Below are 16,107 nucleotides of genomic sequence, written 5' to 3'. Positions count from 1 at the left end.
ACAGCACAGCAATGCACTGTTTCTCGGGGTAATTTTTAAACGACTTTTAGGTGTTTATATGACCTGTCTGCCTGTCTGATCGCAGCCCGGCCGATGTGTAGTGTTTAGCTTACATTAGCCACAAACATCTAATGTTGTAATGGTCTCACTACAGGACACATACACATGCTATACCTTGTTTGAAAGCTATGGTCCTCTAGAATTCAGTCGCTGGATTTATTTTACAGCCATTACTTGTGTTAGAGATCAAACCATAAGAAATTGCAGCTAGCAGTTAGCTAAGCTAACGTTACCCTCATGTTCATCTAGTTGAGGCTCTACTTTCTTTCTACACCAGTTCGTGGCTATTTTTTTTCTCATCTGTTGGCAAATGCAAATGTATCTGGTGATTAAGCAAACAAACTGTGGTGTAATAATGTTTCAAACTTTACATGTAGTAGTGTTTGTGCACATCTTCATAACTAAGTAATAGCTATTAGAAAGACACAGCTATTAAATAATTTGATTGTGGCATTGTTTCAAAAGCTTCAAGTGAAATGTACTTTAGTACGTTGCAGCAGTTGTTAATAACCATAGGCCAACGCATTTGGCTATAATATTATAGTCTATCTACAGTACTTATATCAAGACAGATAACAGATTGGACCAGGGCAAACAAAGCGCTAAGTAGCTAAACCAGGAAGTGAGATTACGCGGATGGCGCCACCCAGTGCTACTTCCGGAATAAGGTGAATTACCTGCCGCAGATAATTGAGATACAAGAGTACTTTGATTTCTAACATTATTCTCTCAATAGACATTTACATCGATAGTCTGGCGTTATAATTTATTTGCTTTTGGTGTACTGTGGAGTGGGTAAAACTGTTTTTAATGGCAGGCTAACGTGCACCGTTGACTCGCGCTAGCCTAGCATAGGCGAACTATCCAAAAGGAAGGACTGGATGAATTCTTTTGAAAACTGTCTCCACTGATGAATAACAACCAGGCTCACTTGAAAATGAGGTCCGATGTCGAAAATCCTGAACCACCCCTTTAACCCATACTTACTCAATATTTTGTGGGTAACACTGTAATTACGCCTACATTGAAAGTGCACGTGCTGTAAAATAAACTGCAACCTATTAAATAAATTAATATTCTTAGATTAAATAAGAATTTGTAAACATTTATATGTGTGTAAAATACTTAAATGATACATATTTAAGATTCTGTAAATACATTTTTGCCATAAATACTTTTTAGTGCCTGTGCAAATGTAAATAAATGTACTGTGCATGTTAGAACCAGATTTTACGTAGATTAAATATGAATACTCATGAGATCATGTTGGAATATTTGGACATTGTGTGATTGCTAAGATGTTCTCATTCCTCATGTGATTTTCTTCCACCCGTTTTAATGTCAACTTGCTTAGAAAAGTAAAGCACTCCTCTCCACAACAAGCCGCACGATTAGAGATATCATTCACATCTGTAACACAAACTGTGAGGCGTTTTATGCACCCAAGTTCAATACTTTGGGTTTGTTCAATCACTAACCTTATCTGGACAATAGCAATAGTCATGCTTGCCTACACATAATGCACAAAGAAAACAAGCTCAAACAAACACACGCGCGCATGGAAGTTAAATGTAAAGTTGCAGATAGAGGAACCCAAAGTAAATGTGTCTTTGATGAACAGGGCAGATTCTGATCTTCACAGCCCACTGAGACAGAAAAAACATCTGCTGAATCATGCACACACAGACACACACCTACAGATGACACCAGTAACCTTTTCCTCTGAGAGTGGATGAAAGCACATACTCGCGGTGTACTACACTTCCTCTGTCCCTTCAGATTATTGATTCTCAAAGCTCCACTGAGCATCTGAGTTTCTCTCCATCACCAGGGCTTCAGTCTCATTCTGACAAACAGCGCAACAGCAAAGAGACAAACAAATTAAAATTCTTTGAGGAGCACCTGCCGTCTCTCCATTCTTTGAGGAGCTTCTTCAACATTGTTTTCGATAACAATATTCCAAAGGCATTGAGGTAAAAGGAAACAGTTTTTTCCCCCTGAAATCTTACATGTGCTTCACTGCCCACGGACGTCATCGTAATTCCCACCGGATGTAGTGTGAGGAGAGGTGAGGCCAGTGCTATCTAAATTGAAACTGGGATTCTCTCTCTCTCTCTCTGATTTTCAAGTATTTGTTAGGATTTAAGCAACAAATCCTACGTTTAATTGAACTTCTTAATCAATGGTTATACAATTTGAAAAACAACAAAGGGTCAGTCCTGCATGACTCATACATCTTTAAAGAGCTAAGCTTTCTGTAAATCTATACAATATATATTAGATTTACAGAAAGGTTAGCTCTTTAAAGACTATGTGTGTGTAAAGTGTATCTACACACACACACACACACACACACACACACACACACATATATATATATATATATATATATATATATATATATATATATATACACACACATATAGATACACGTAGATACACTTTACACAAAAGTCTTTAAAGAGCTAAGCTTTCTTTTATATATATATATATACATACATACACATATACATACATATATATACAGTAGCCTATATATATTATATAAATATATATATATATATATATATATGATATATGATTGACAGCGCTGATATAGCTATATACACAATGTGTATATAGCTATATCAGCACTGTCAATCATTAAAAAATGTATTGTATATATTTAATAAATGGCTGTCTTTGTGATCTGGATTCTTATACATGTAACATGCTGGACTTTATTACACATTATTATATCATATAGCCTAATATTGTGTAATAATGTGTAATAAAGTCCAGCATATAGTTGTAAATATAGGCTAATTGTGAGACCACATTTTTAAAATGCATCTCTGGATCTTTTTTGTATTGTATTATCTGCATAACATTTCTAGAGAAAGGTTCAGTTGACGAATGAAGATGAATTTCATGTCTTTTTGCCCTCTTTGTTTTAATGACAGCAGCTCGAACATGAACTCCACAAGTCAGCTAACGAAAAACAATTCAAAATATACCAACAAAAGTTAAAAGATAACAGATAAATATTAGGCTACATGTGGTAGCCTATCTGATATGAACAATAGGATACAAACTTGACGGATAAAACAGAATGTTTAGCCTACTGTTTAAAATCTGAATTAGCGAATCGATTTCCGGTTGGTGAATGAATCTTTTTTTTTTTTTTTTTTTACGAATTTGAGTTTTATTACAAAAACAGCCTGAATCAGTTTTCATTCAACTGAATCGCGATTCATTCTAAATCATTCAAACAGCTCACTCACGCGGTGAATCGTTTGGAGCAGTTTCTCTCACTTTGTAAACAGTCAGTAATGCGATACTTAACACTCGGAGAACAAAAAGAGATTAATATATTGTTTTATTTTATTGTATTTTTTTTTTTTTTTTAAGGAGGCACTGTCTCCCTAGCTGGCCTCTTCGGAGGAAACGCCACTGATGTGAATACTGTAAAAAGTCTGTTACAAGGTAGGCCTATATATATCTAATATGAGTAGTAGGCTACTGTATTTTAATACCAGTCGGCTAAATGTGTGTTCTGCATTGACGGAACATTCATAAAAGCTGATCATCATCAAAATAGGATATGCTTTAGTAAAATACTTAAATAGTAAACATAATGGCGTCATTGCCTCTGTAATGTCCATTTGTGTTTGTTTGTCTGTCTGTCTGTCTGTTTGTTTGTTTGTTTGGTACCACACCTCACAAAAAAAAGCATTTTGTGCTTTTGTATTAGCTATTTATTTAAAAAAAAATAATAAAAAAAACCCAGAGTTCATGATCAGTGTCACATTTAGGCCTATTTGATTAGTGACCTAGACATGCATAATATATTTCATCTCCATTTTGTAGATTTTAAATCACAGAGTTTTGAAATGATCTTATAGCCTACCTTTGGAGTTCACTGAGTGTCGTTTTAAACTGACTCAACAGTGATCAAGAACAGAAACGCTGGAACATACAATTTAATTTCTGTACTTTCCTAAAGTTGATTAACAATGTTTGTGTGTTTATATGTCTGGCTCTCAGATCTGCCAGACGGGCTCCAGGCACTGCTTCTAATCTTACTGACCTGACTGTCCATCACTGACCTGTGTGAGTGTGTGTGCACGCCTGTATTTAAAGGATTAGTTCAACAACAACAAAAAAGGCAAACTCTGTCATCATTTGTGTTTTAAATGAACACAAAAGCAGATTTGCAGAAGATGCAGAGCTCTTTTATACAGTGAAATCATACCAGGGTTTGCAAGATCCAAAATAACTAAAAATCACCATGAAAGTATTTAAGGGAAAACACATAAAGTAATTCTAGCTATTGGTATCTAGTTATTTGACAAACATGTCAAATGTCATTAATTCTAGCATATCTCGAGTCATGACCGGTTTGAATATGGAAATGGAATTTAATTGCTTCAGTGAAAGGAAAATTTTAGAGAATATTTACATTATATCGAAAAGAGCCACTTGCATATTCGCACATTCTTCCAAAGTTGTCCTTGTGTGTGTTTCATGGAAAAAAGAAAGTCATATCATTTTAGAACAACATGAGAGTGAGTATATGATGACAGAATTAATTTGTACACATACGTCATACGCCTCCAGTAACAAGCATGAGAGTGGAAAATAGAAGCACTTTATGAGAGGTCAGCTAAAAATATCCTTCATGCCAATCATAGCCATCAAAAGATGTAATTCTTAAAGGTGACGCATGTAATTTATTTTGATGTTAATATACCACATCCTTAGCTTAATATGCAAAGACTACTGGAAGTAAGCTATTTGTAGACTGATTCCCTTAAAAACGTGACACTGTGACTGTAAGCATCCTGACACTGCAACAGTGACACTTTTTCAGCGGTGTTGGTTAAAGCTGCAGTCTGTAACTTTTTTGGGTTAAAAATTATCCAAAATAAATTTTTGAGCAAGTACATAACCAGCCAGTGTTCAACACTATCTGCTTGCCTTAGCTCGATTCAAAACGGTAAGCTTGTAATACTGTTTTTAATTCCAGTGGGACTGGTGGATTTCCGCGGGAAATTCAAGCATTGCGTCATTACGTCACATCTGAACACATAAAGAAGAGTCTTGGCTAGTAGGCTATATTGTGTGTGAGGATGTAGGAGGTGGAGATTTATAGCCTTTTCTCACAGCACTTGATATAATTAAACCAACGCATTCTAACCCTAGGGCGTCATATACTGACGCTTTTGACATTTCGTCTACATTGAACGCACATGGCACCCTTTAGCGTCAATATGACACGCACAGAGCTTTGTTCGGATATGGGTAGGTTTAGGTCTGGGGTAGGGTTAGGGTTAGACCACTAGGAGGCGCCTTCTGGCCCATATCTATCTGCGTCTCATATTGACGCTAAAGGGTGCCATGTGCGATCGATGTAGACGAAATGTCAAAAGCGTCAGTATATGACGCCCTAGGATGAGAACGGGCTGAATTAAACATATCAATTTGATGGCGGATCCAGAAAGGTTCAAACGACAATCACCAGTGACAACTGGAGATTCACCCGTTGTAAAATGCAAAAGACTTTGGACAATGCGAAAACAAGGATAAATATCTGAACTTCGGAAGGGCTTTTGAAAGGTGGCATGAACTCCGTGTTTTGAAGGGTTTAAAAACAGACGCAGAGATGGTAATGATGGTTATGACACAAAATTAGATTATATTAAATATGCATCTGATTCCAGATACGTGTTTCAAAGAGAAGCAGTTCTAAGGAACATTTGTTGGTATAACAATTAGAAATTAGATTGCACAGAAATGGAAGCTGAACTACAGTTAGCTCTAATACGCATTAAATGTAGTCACACAATGCTGATGTTGTTAACATTAACAATTTGAGAACAAAGTATAATTTGCATGGTTTGACGTGATATGATAAGCGATCGTTAGATTTAATCAGCGTGATTTACTGCAATGCTTTTTTTTCCCTTAGTTGGTCAGAACAAAAGTGGATGTTACTTGTTCAGACGACATTTTCCAGTGAAAATTCTTATGTTGGTCATAAAAAGTAGAATCTGTGATTGCGAATGCCAGTATCCACACCGGCGGCGACTGACAGCCACACATTCTCCTCAAAACATTGGATTCATCAGTGCCGAGGCACAAGCCACGTAAAGTTGATAATTCCACGAAAAACTGCAGATTTCGAACAGAGATGGCGACAAAGAGGAGAAACTACGGACAGCAGCTTTAAGTATGTAAAACCCATAGGGATTTTGTTAGAGAGTAATATAAGCCTTGAACTGAACCAAACAGTTGCAAGGTGAATCACAACATTACAAACTTTGTTTAGAAGCAAAAAATATTTGAAAATCAGATGAAAAGGCAAAGGTATAAGACTACTTTACTGTGTATGGCTTTAATGAGGGAAAGAACTAGGTTACACTCCCAAGAAGCATTGTGAATGATATAATCCAATATATATTATATATATGTATCACATTTCTTTTTCATATTCATGATTAATTGCACCTAACATTAAAGTTGTAATACTTTCACATTGAATCTCCAAATGAAGTATTGTAAATATTTGTTTAATGGCATCTTTTTACTAGCACTATGAATAAAGGCCAGTATCACTGATACTAGTACTGATATTTATTACAAATATTTAGAGTCTGTCTCCCTACACTCTTGAACATCATTCGCAGTGCTTTATGGGAGTGGGCGACGCTAGGGTTCCTTCACTCTAAACAATGCTGGGTTGTTTCAACCTATGTTTGGGTCAAATATGGACAAACCCAAACATTGGGTTTAAAATTTTAATTAACATTTTATAAACTAACGGTTGGTTTTGCCCATATTTGACCCAAACAAAGGTTGGAACAACCCAGTGCTTTTTAGAGCATTTGATTTGCTTGTTTCGATTCTATGACTGGAGATTTCATTGCAATGAATCATGGGTAATATAGTTTTTCACATGTAATTTAACTGTCAAACAAGATTGTTTCAAAGATATATTTTCAATATATTTCAATAATGCAGACTGAAGTATATTCCATCGATAAATAACCTCGTAGCTCACAGAAGCTTTGTCTTTAAAGGGTATAGTTCAACCAGAAATGAATATTCTGTCGTTATAATATATTAATCTCCAACGCACATTCACGCAACAACGTCTGCTCTCGCATCAACACAACACGCATGTGTCGTGGTGCTCTTGTGTTGGAGATTTATATTTTGTAAATAATGTGATAAATTATGTTTTTTTTTTTTTGTCGCCTCATAAAATTGAGGTTAAACCACTGGAGTCACATGGATTACTTTAATGATGTCTTTACTGCCTTTCTGGGGCTTGAAAGTGGTAGTTGCATAGACTGTCAATGGAGGGACAGAGAGCTCTCAGATTTTTGTTCATTTCAAAATGAACAAAAGCCTTCAGTGTTTGGAACGACATGAGGGTGAGTAATTAATGACGGAATTTTCATTGGCTATCCCTTTAATGGTTTTTGAGTTATCGTTAAAAATACATTCCCCTATGGGTGCATTTTTACTTCTGGAACCCGACTGTTACACTGTATTTTTTTTTTTTTTTTTTTATTATATTATTTTTGCAGTTCCTTTGGTGGCTCTGAAAACTATTCTGCTTTTCTTCTCATTTTATGTTTATTCCTCTGTTTTATACCTCGTCTTCCTTTGCTTTAGAGTTCAGGGATCGATGTATCTTGAAAAGCTTGAGGATTTCAGGATCAAATGGATCAAATAGCCAGTGGCTGCTTGTGAGAGATAAAATACACTATGGACTGACTTTTTTTTTTCTCCAGCTGTAAAGAAGAGGCTATGTTGGGATGAAGAGGAGATATATTGACAGAAAGAGAAACTAAACTGCTAAATGAATGGCCTCCCATAGGGATTGGTTTTCCTTCAGGAGAAGTTCAGCTGTGCAGAGATTGAAAGACAGCTTGACTCACACTAAAAGAGAGGTGCGTGTTTGTATTTGTGAGTGTGTGTTGGAAAGGTCAGGTGATTCATTTCACACCTGAACGGTGCCATTAGCAGAGGTATAGGTCTTTTTGTTTGTCCTCGGATATAAGATCCCTTTAGCCCTTTTTATCTGGCTGATAACCAGCTAAAATAAGACATCACAGCCACTGTGTGATGTACAATGGTGGTCTGGTTTAAATATTGTATTCAAAATATAGGTTATATGGTTTGTTTGGTCCTCTCTCAGTGTCTTGTGCGTGAATGTGCGTCTGATGGGTGAACAAACTTTGGCAGGTGCTGAGGCGAAATAATAAATGTTTTCAATTACTGTCAAGATGTGTTTTCTCTTTTTCTTCTCATTCCCAGTGTTTCTCTCTATTTCTGCCTTGCTCATTCTTCATTTCTCTGAACCTTTTCACAAAGATTTTTATTGATCAGAGCTGCAAAAGCTCTTCATAAACAATATTAACCTTAAACCCACAAATGTCAAGCTTGTTTGTGCATTTATGTGCTAGTGTGTAGTCACACATTACTGTGTATGGATGTGTACATGAACAATGTATGTGTTTAAAGTCAATTGGAAATGCCAGTCCATGGATTTTGCAAAATATTTACTGTGTAAAGCATTTTACATTTTGCACTTGTGTGTTTTACTTGACCATGTCCGTCTAGATCCATAAAAAACTACAACTACATAAAACAACCAATTTATTTCGCAATGAATAAATAAGCTATTTTCCATGACTGAGCAAGACTTCCAGTTTATTCACCACTATAGGTAAATAACTAGTGCAGTAAATGGTAAAATTATTATAATCAATAAAAAATATCATTGCTCTGTTTTTTTTAACTGTCTGTGAAATAACAAAACTTGTGGAAATAAATAAATAAAAAATATAGCACAAGCGGCAATCCACCATGGTCGAAGCACCAATGGCTATTAGCTAAAATATAAAGTTGCTTATTATAGTGTCAACTTAAAGGAGACATATCATGCTTTTAAATTGTTCCTTTTTACATATAAATCATACATTTGTAGTCTATATAAAGCGGAACTGCAATGCTTGGGTCTGAATTCCTCATTATTATAGCTCCACGGGCCCCTTTTTTACCCCTTTTCTAAGGTGCTTCTGAAAGCAACTCGTTTTGGTGCGGTCTCTTTAAATGCAATTGAGACACTTCATAACCCGCCCCCTCTCCAGGTTGCAGAGGTTCAACTCCACCCCGTTCGGCCATTTTTGTAGTCTGATAGCAGAGATAGGATTATCTAGCGGCACAGAAACTTTTTATTCACACGTTATTAACAAAATATCAACAACGGAAGACTTGTCCAGCCAGCCTTACGGTGCGTTTCCACTACAGCGGCAAAAGTCCGCTCAGTGCCGCTGGCAACGCTGTAACGTCTCCGCTTTGGGGTGTGTCTGTTGCGAGTGTGTTTAATCTAAGTTTTTTACAACACACACACAGTATAATCATTAAAGATTCACGCGATTACATTTAGAAAATAGACCAGCTTTGTTTCCAAATGCACCAAGCAAAGATATCTTTTCAATTTGATAAACTTTTATTAACTCAGCCAATATTTCACAATGAACACATCCAAAATAAAATCTTTAACATATATAACAACTGCAAAGCGTCTAATTTGTAAACAAAATGATTTACGCACTAAATCCAGCATAAACTCCAGCACAATTTGCATATTTTTAAACTCTCAAAACAGACGTCACATCCCGAACCTCACAGCAATTGGCTGCCGACCGCGTTTTTCGCTTGATATTTGCATAAAGTCAAAAACTGCCCAACCTTTTTGACGCTCTCGGTCGCTCTCAACGCTTTCTCCGGTCCGCTGGCAATCCCAAAATGCACTGCGCGAGCGTGAAGCTCAACTTCCATAGGAATGAATTGAAAACGCTCGCTCCGCTCCGCTCGCAACGCGCCAGTGGAAACGCACCGTTAGATGTTCGAGCCAGAGTTGGAGCCGGAGCGAAATGAAAATGAAGACGACGAACCTGCAGAACAACGTCTTCATATGGATGTATCGCAATGGTGTGTTACTGTATTTATACATGAAACTTTGGTCTTCCGACCTTTTACCACCGTGTCGATTTATTTTGATTAATATGTGCGAGGGAGAGAGAGCAAGACAGCGTCTAGTTTGGAGACGGTGTCTTGTTTACACTTTCGCCGGGCTCTGAGAGAGAGTGCGAGCGCGCGCGAGACCGGGTCTCTCTCTCTGCTCGTTCTTTCAGTTAAACATGCGCCACAAGCGCGGCAGTTCATCTACATTAGACGGTGTAATGAAGCGTGTGGGTTACTACATCCAACAACCGAACATTTTAACTTACCCTCTCCGAGTCTCGTAACTTCTGCATCCTTTAGCTTGGACTACAAAATTGCAGCGAGAAATAATAATGGCGGATCGCTCGAAGTGTTGGGCCGGAAGTCAATGTCCTTATTTGGCAGTTCCGCTGCAAATACTGTGACGTGATAGTTCAAAAAACGTCATAGAAAACAGAAAAATCTGAACAGGTTGAAAAATATGACCAAAACAGAATATAAAGATATCAACGAAGCACCTGAAGAGAATAATTTAATCTTTTCTGTACTTCTAAACACTCCAAATATACAACAAAATGCATTTAAGGGCTAAAAAAGTGCATTTAGCATGATATGTCCCCTTTAAGGCCAATTTTCACAAAATTTGGTACATATATTCAGTTTTACACAGTGTACAAGTATATCCATTTTTGTAAGGGTAGGCCATTCAGATTTTCTATTAGCTGCTGAATATTGATTGGCTGCTGGCTGCCATGCTTTTTGAAGTATCTGAGTCATATTAGAGGAAAATACATTTATGTGTGCTGTTCAGTTCTATAGTCCAGTAGGTTGCAGAAAGTAGTGACGTTCAAGTCTTGAACAAATCGTTCTTTTAAGCCGGTTACCAGTCTAGCCGGTTCACAGAATTCAACTGAATCGAACTTTAGTTTTTTTATGACTTTACAACTAGCATTCAAATGACAGTAGTAGTCTACAGTACCACCTGGACTGGAGCGTGAAGTATTCATTACGATTTTACTCATTTAATTTTGGATTGTTTGTCATCATAGCATTTTTATTAAGTGTTAAGATGCACAATGGACTGCCACTGCATTGAATTCAACCAGCCGGATATTCATCGAATTATCTCTTTTTTTATGGAGCCCCGCGCATGACATGCAGGAAAAAAAATAGTAGGCTAAGTCGTGCGCAAGATTGACTAATTCGTTCCCTCGATTTGCTAATCGTGCGCACAATTTATAAATCAAGGGAACGGATTAGTCAATCGTGCGCACGATTTACTATTTTTTCTTCTTGCATGTCATGTGCGGTGCTCCGTACCTTTTGGTTTCCATGGAAGAAAATAACGTAACAACTAGTGCTGTCAGTTAAACCCGTTATTAACGGCGTTAACGCAAACCCATTTTAACGGCGTCAATTTTTTTATCGCGAGTTTAACGTTCTTTTTTGCAAACACACTTGTTTGTGTTTGCGAGCCGGCCAAAGAGTAGTAGGCTACGTTTTTAGTGGATGGCGAGCGCGAGATGCCAAAATGGATGCCAATAAGATTCTGAATGGAAAGTTTACTTTTAAAAAGTTGCCAAATGGTTCCATTGACAAGACCAAAGTGATCTGTTTGTTTTGTCGTTGTGAACTGAGCTATCATCGCAGCACGTCCAGTCTGAAATACCACTTGATGGCCAAGCACACAGCTGATGCGAATTCTCTGATGCGATTATTTGCTCCAAGTGAGAATGTTAGTGTGAAATTGAACACTACAGTCTATGCCAATGTTGTTTTCAATAAAAAAAAAAAACATTTGCACAAAGCAAGCCGATCCACTTTTCCATGTTGATAAGAGCATTAAAATGAGAAAAAAAGAATGGGACAGAAAGAAATCAAGGGACATTTAGAATAGATATGCGATTAATTGCGAGTTAACTATGACATTAATGCGATTAATCGCGATTAAATATTTTAAAGGTCCCGTATTATGCCCCTTTTCACAAGATGTAAAATAAGTCTCTGATGTCCCCAGAGTGTGTATGTGAAGTTTCAGCTCAAAATACCCAACAGATCATTTTTTACAGCATGTTTAAATTGTCATTTTTTGGGGCTCAGAAAAACGCGCTGTTTTAGTGTGTGCCCTTTAAATGCAAATGAGCTGCTGCTGCACGACACAGGGGGCGGAGCTTCATGAGCTCGCGCTCAGTCTCTCAGGACAATTTCATCTCATGGAATGATGATAATATCAGAAACTCTCAGTAACGGCGTTCATTTCGAGTCGGACAATAATGCCTACAGAGTCAGAGTGCTGTATAGAGATGAAACAGGTATAGTTTAGTAGTTTAATTACGGTTATTATAACATATTTGTCATCTGCTTGTATGTATCCATTATTTATTAATAGCCTACAAGTCTGCTGTCTGAATGATGATCAAACATATACTGATGAGTTTAATAAAGTTTATTGTACATCACACAAAAGATGAAGTATCAGTTTTACTTCAGAAAATCACCGTAAGAGCTGAGTAAACACAGTAAGTTATTAGAAGTGCGCAAGTACATAAACGAATTTCGGTAGAGTTGAGGGTGTATTCCTGAGGGCGGAGGTTAGTCAAAAAACGGTTTTAGTGACATCATTAAAGAAGGAAGTAGATGGATGTAGTCCAAACGGGCCGTTCGATGTAGGCGACTTCTGTTCAATAAAATATCTCGCTTGGCATTGAACTTTGAGCTTTATAATTTTACAGATATTATATATATTAATTATACTCTAACAACAACATTACACACTAACTAAATTTTGAAACATGGGATCACGAAGAACGGGACCTTTAATCATTTGACAGTAACAACATAAACTGAGTAAATGATGACAAAACTTTTATTTTTGGGTGAATCTGGCCCTTTAAGAAAGTAAATAGGGTTTTTGTTGTTTGTATCTGAACTTTAAAGTGAGAATTGTTACTGCTTGGCATTCAGACTACTGAGGTGAAATAAAATGGATGGCTGAGGGAGCTCCCAAGTCACAGTGAGGCTGAGGGAGTGGAAGAAAAAGGAGAACATCAGGTGGTTTGTTTGTCTCGTTGTATATTTGACAATTCATTCAAACAGAGAGGAAGCTATTGATCAGATCCCGGGCCGAGGGCTTACATACCCTTTTTTGTGGACATGTACTCGGGGTGCCAAACAGAATATGAAGTCCATCACAAGTGAACACAGTCATGCAGTGATCACATGTCCTCACTCTCTAATCTTTGACTTGCTTAAGCTCCGCTTTGGTCGTTGGTGATATCATTTTGGTTTTTTAACACTCTCTGAGAATCACAATCAGGAAACCTACAACTGTTTACAAATCAGAAATCATTGCTGAGCCAGTTTAAGTGGGTCAAGATGTGCTTGTACGAGCTGTGTGTCAGCTGTCCAGCATATTGATGGAGCATCAGGTCTTGGGCCTGATTTGCTTGCTCATTATGATGGCAGTGTCAAGGACGTTTGTAGCTCAGAGCTTTGAACGTTGTCCTAGTTTGACACTCTAATCCACTTATACAAGTATATGTGTGTGAGTGCTCTTTTCTGTGTGTAAGGTGAGTGTTTAGGATAAGGTTAAATATGTAGTTGATGTTTATTGCATAATAGGATGGGGTTAAGATGAAGTATGTGTCAGCATCATTTGCACTGTGTGTGTTGAACTGAAAAATGTGTCCTGTATTCCCTTTGGAGTCCCGGCTGCCAAGCACCCGCTCTCTCACCTCCTCAAAGGGATTAGAGCTGCATTACCAACACACACACACACACACACACACACACACACACATAGACGTATCGTAACCAAAGCACAACACATGCCGCAATGACAAGAAAAACAGTTGATCTGCATCCATAACAAATAAAAAACACGTTCATTTTGTCAACAGTACCGTCGTGAGACATAGTTAACATAAAATATGCTGCACACAAACATGCTGCAGTAAGAGCACAACCGGCGCTTCAGTCTAAAAACAATGATGGAGAGACTGAAAAGGGAGTAGAAGACGAAAGCAAATGATCCTGGAGGATTTGGCAAAAAATATACCCGTTCGTCCCAGTGAACTGAAGAGAGAGAGAGAGAGAGAGAGAGAGAGTTTGGCTTGACGTAAGTGACAGTCTGTTTCTGCTCATTACCTAGTGCTGTGTGTTGTGTATGTGTGTGCGTTTGTGTGTTGTTTGAGTTTATTTATGGTCTCTGTGTTTTATTGTGGGATTTTATTGAGCAGTGAGAATGTAAAAGCAAAAGTATGTGTGTTTTCTGAGTAGGTCTGCATGTATGTAGTGTAATTGAAGTGGTGTGTTGGGCATTGCTGTGGAATATTGGAATCCCTCAACCGGGAATCCTGGAGTGAAGTTATTGACAGATTTGTAAGATGTGCTTTCATGTTCAATGACGATACAATTATGTGTGTTTGTGTTTGTTTGCGGTACATAATGGCTTTCAGAACAAAAGCTTTGCATTGTTTTCAGAAGCATTGCAGCTCTTTGACCAGCCATGTGCCGTTTTTCTTCATACACTCGCATGAATTGTTCGTAAAATGGCCATTGTCCGCATTTACTTTGGTCCCAGCAAGTATTTGGAGGGTTCAGTAAGTTAATTAATACAATTTAACATTAAATAAATGTCTTAGAATTTATAATGTTACACTTTCTTTCTATTTATTAAAGATATATTTATTCATATACATATGAATCTGTTTTTAACACTGATAATAAGAAATGTTTCTTGAGCAGCAGATTATAATGATTTCTGAAGGATCATGCGACACAAAATTCAGCTTTGCCATCACATTAATTAATTACATTGTAAAATATATTCAAATAGTTATTTTAAATTGAAAAAATATTTCACAATATTACTGTTTTTCTGTATTTGTTGATCAGATAAATGCAGCCTTAACATTCACTCAAAACCTCCAAAACACAAGTTGATTAAAGTGCAGAAAAGGGCTCAGAAAAGAGATTTTAAAAGTTTATAATATTTTTGTGGGACAAAAGCAAGTATAATATGAATAAAATGAATGAATGTGAGATGAAATGTCTTCTTTTTTTTTTAAATTACACATGGCTTAAGACTGAAAATATGACAAGAATGTAATCATTTGAAATATTAAAAACATCAACATATACTGAACAATATTGCCATCTATCACAGGGAGAATGAGAGAGTGAGTAAATGGTCGAAATGGCATCTCACAAAAGGTTGAAACGCAGTTGAAAACTGATACGCTGTTCTTCAAGATGCTTTTTTTTCTGTCTAATGATTTATTTAGAGCACCTTTAATAATCTGGCACAGGCTACTGATATCCATAAAGAAGAATGGAAGGAAAAATCATTATTTCTTATTTTATTCCCCTTGTTTTCTGGGCTAATTTAGTTCCACTCAGAACCAACAGAAATCCATTTATTTTCTGCACACAAAGTAGGCCAAAGTATGTTAGTGCTCTAGTGGCCACCACTGCACTTATTCAGACCGAAGCATGCTTACTTTAGCAACATGAGCTGATGTACTGGCATCAGTATCAATAAAGATCAGCACACTCGTCATGGATTTGTTTTCTTTTTGTTGATGTGCCCTTGCTGCTGTAATCCTCATGAACAGGTCTCAGCGCTAATGCTAACTCCAGTGCTAACAGGATTAGCCTTATAGCTTTACGCTGACCTATCTGACTCAACTGGCAATGACATTAATATACTCATTCTTCATTTTTGCTTTTTCTTAAATCATGCGTTTAGGCTTACAGTGAGGAAAATAAGTATTTGAACACCCTGCTATTTTGCAAGTTCTCCCACTTAGAAATCATGGAGGGGTCTGAAATTGTCATTTCAGAAAAAAATCCAGAAATCACAATGTATGATTTTTTAACTATTTATTTGTATGATACAGCTGCAAATAAGTATTTGAACACCTGAGAAAATCAATGTTAATATTTGGTACAGTAGCCTTTGTTTGCAATTACAGAGGTCAAACGTTTCCTGTAGTTTTTCACCAGGTTTGCACACACTGCAGGAGGGATTTTGGCCCACTCCTC

General features: G+C 37.1%; 2 protein-coding genes across 3 annotated transcripts in view; one reads left to right on the top strand and one right to left on the bottom strand.

Annotated features, from left to right (window-relative positions):
- The window catches only part of lbhl (LBH regulator of WNT signaling pathway, like), a 489,980-nt gene that overhangs the window by 101,440 nt on the left and 372,433 nt on the right, over nt 1-16,107 (bottom strand). The window lies entirely within an intron of this gene.
- sphkap (SPHK1 interactor, AKAP domain containing) overlaps nt 13,833-16,107 on the top strand; it is a 140,693-nt gene continuing 138,418 nt past the window's right edge. The window contains exon 1 of one of the 2 annotated variants that reach the window (XM_079874332.1): nt 13,833-14,179. The gene's annotated coding sequence lies outside the window, so the exon portion shown is untranslated. The remainder of the gene's footprint in view (nt 14,180-16,107) is intronic. The other variant, XM_079874335.1, reaches the window with a different exon arrangement.

The sequence above is a fragment of the Squalius cephalus genome, assembly GCF_949319135.1.
Source record: "Squalius cephalus genome assembly, chromosome: 6".
NCBI lineage: Eukaryota > Metazoa > Chordata > Actinopteri > Cypriniformes > Leuciscidae > Squalius > Squalius cephalus.
Note: the sequence above shows the minus strand (reverse complement) of the source record. Positions and strands in the feature narration are given on the sequence as shown.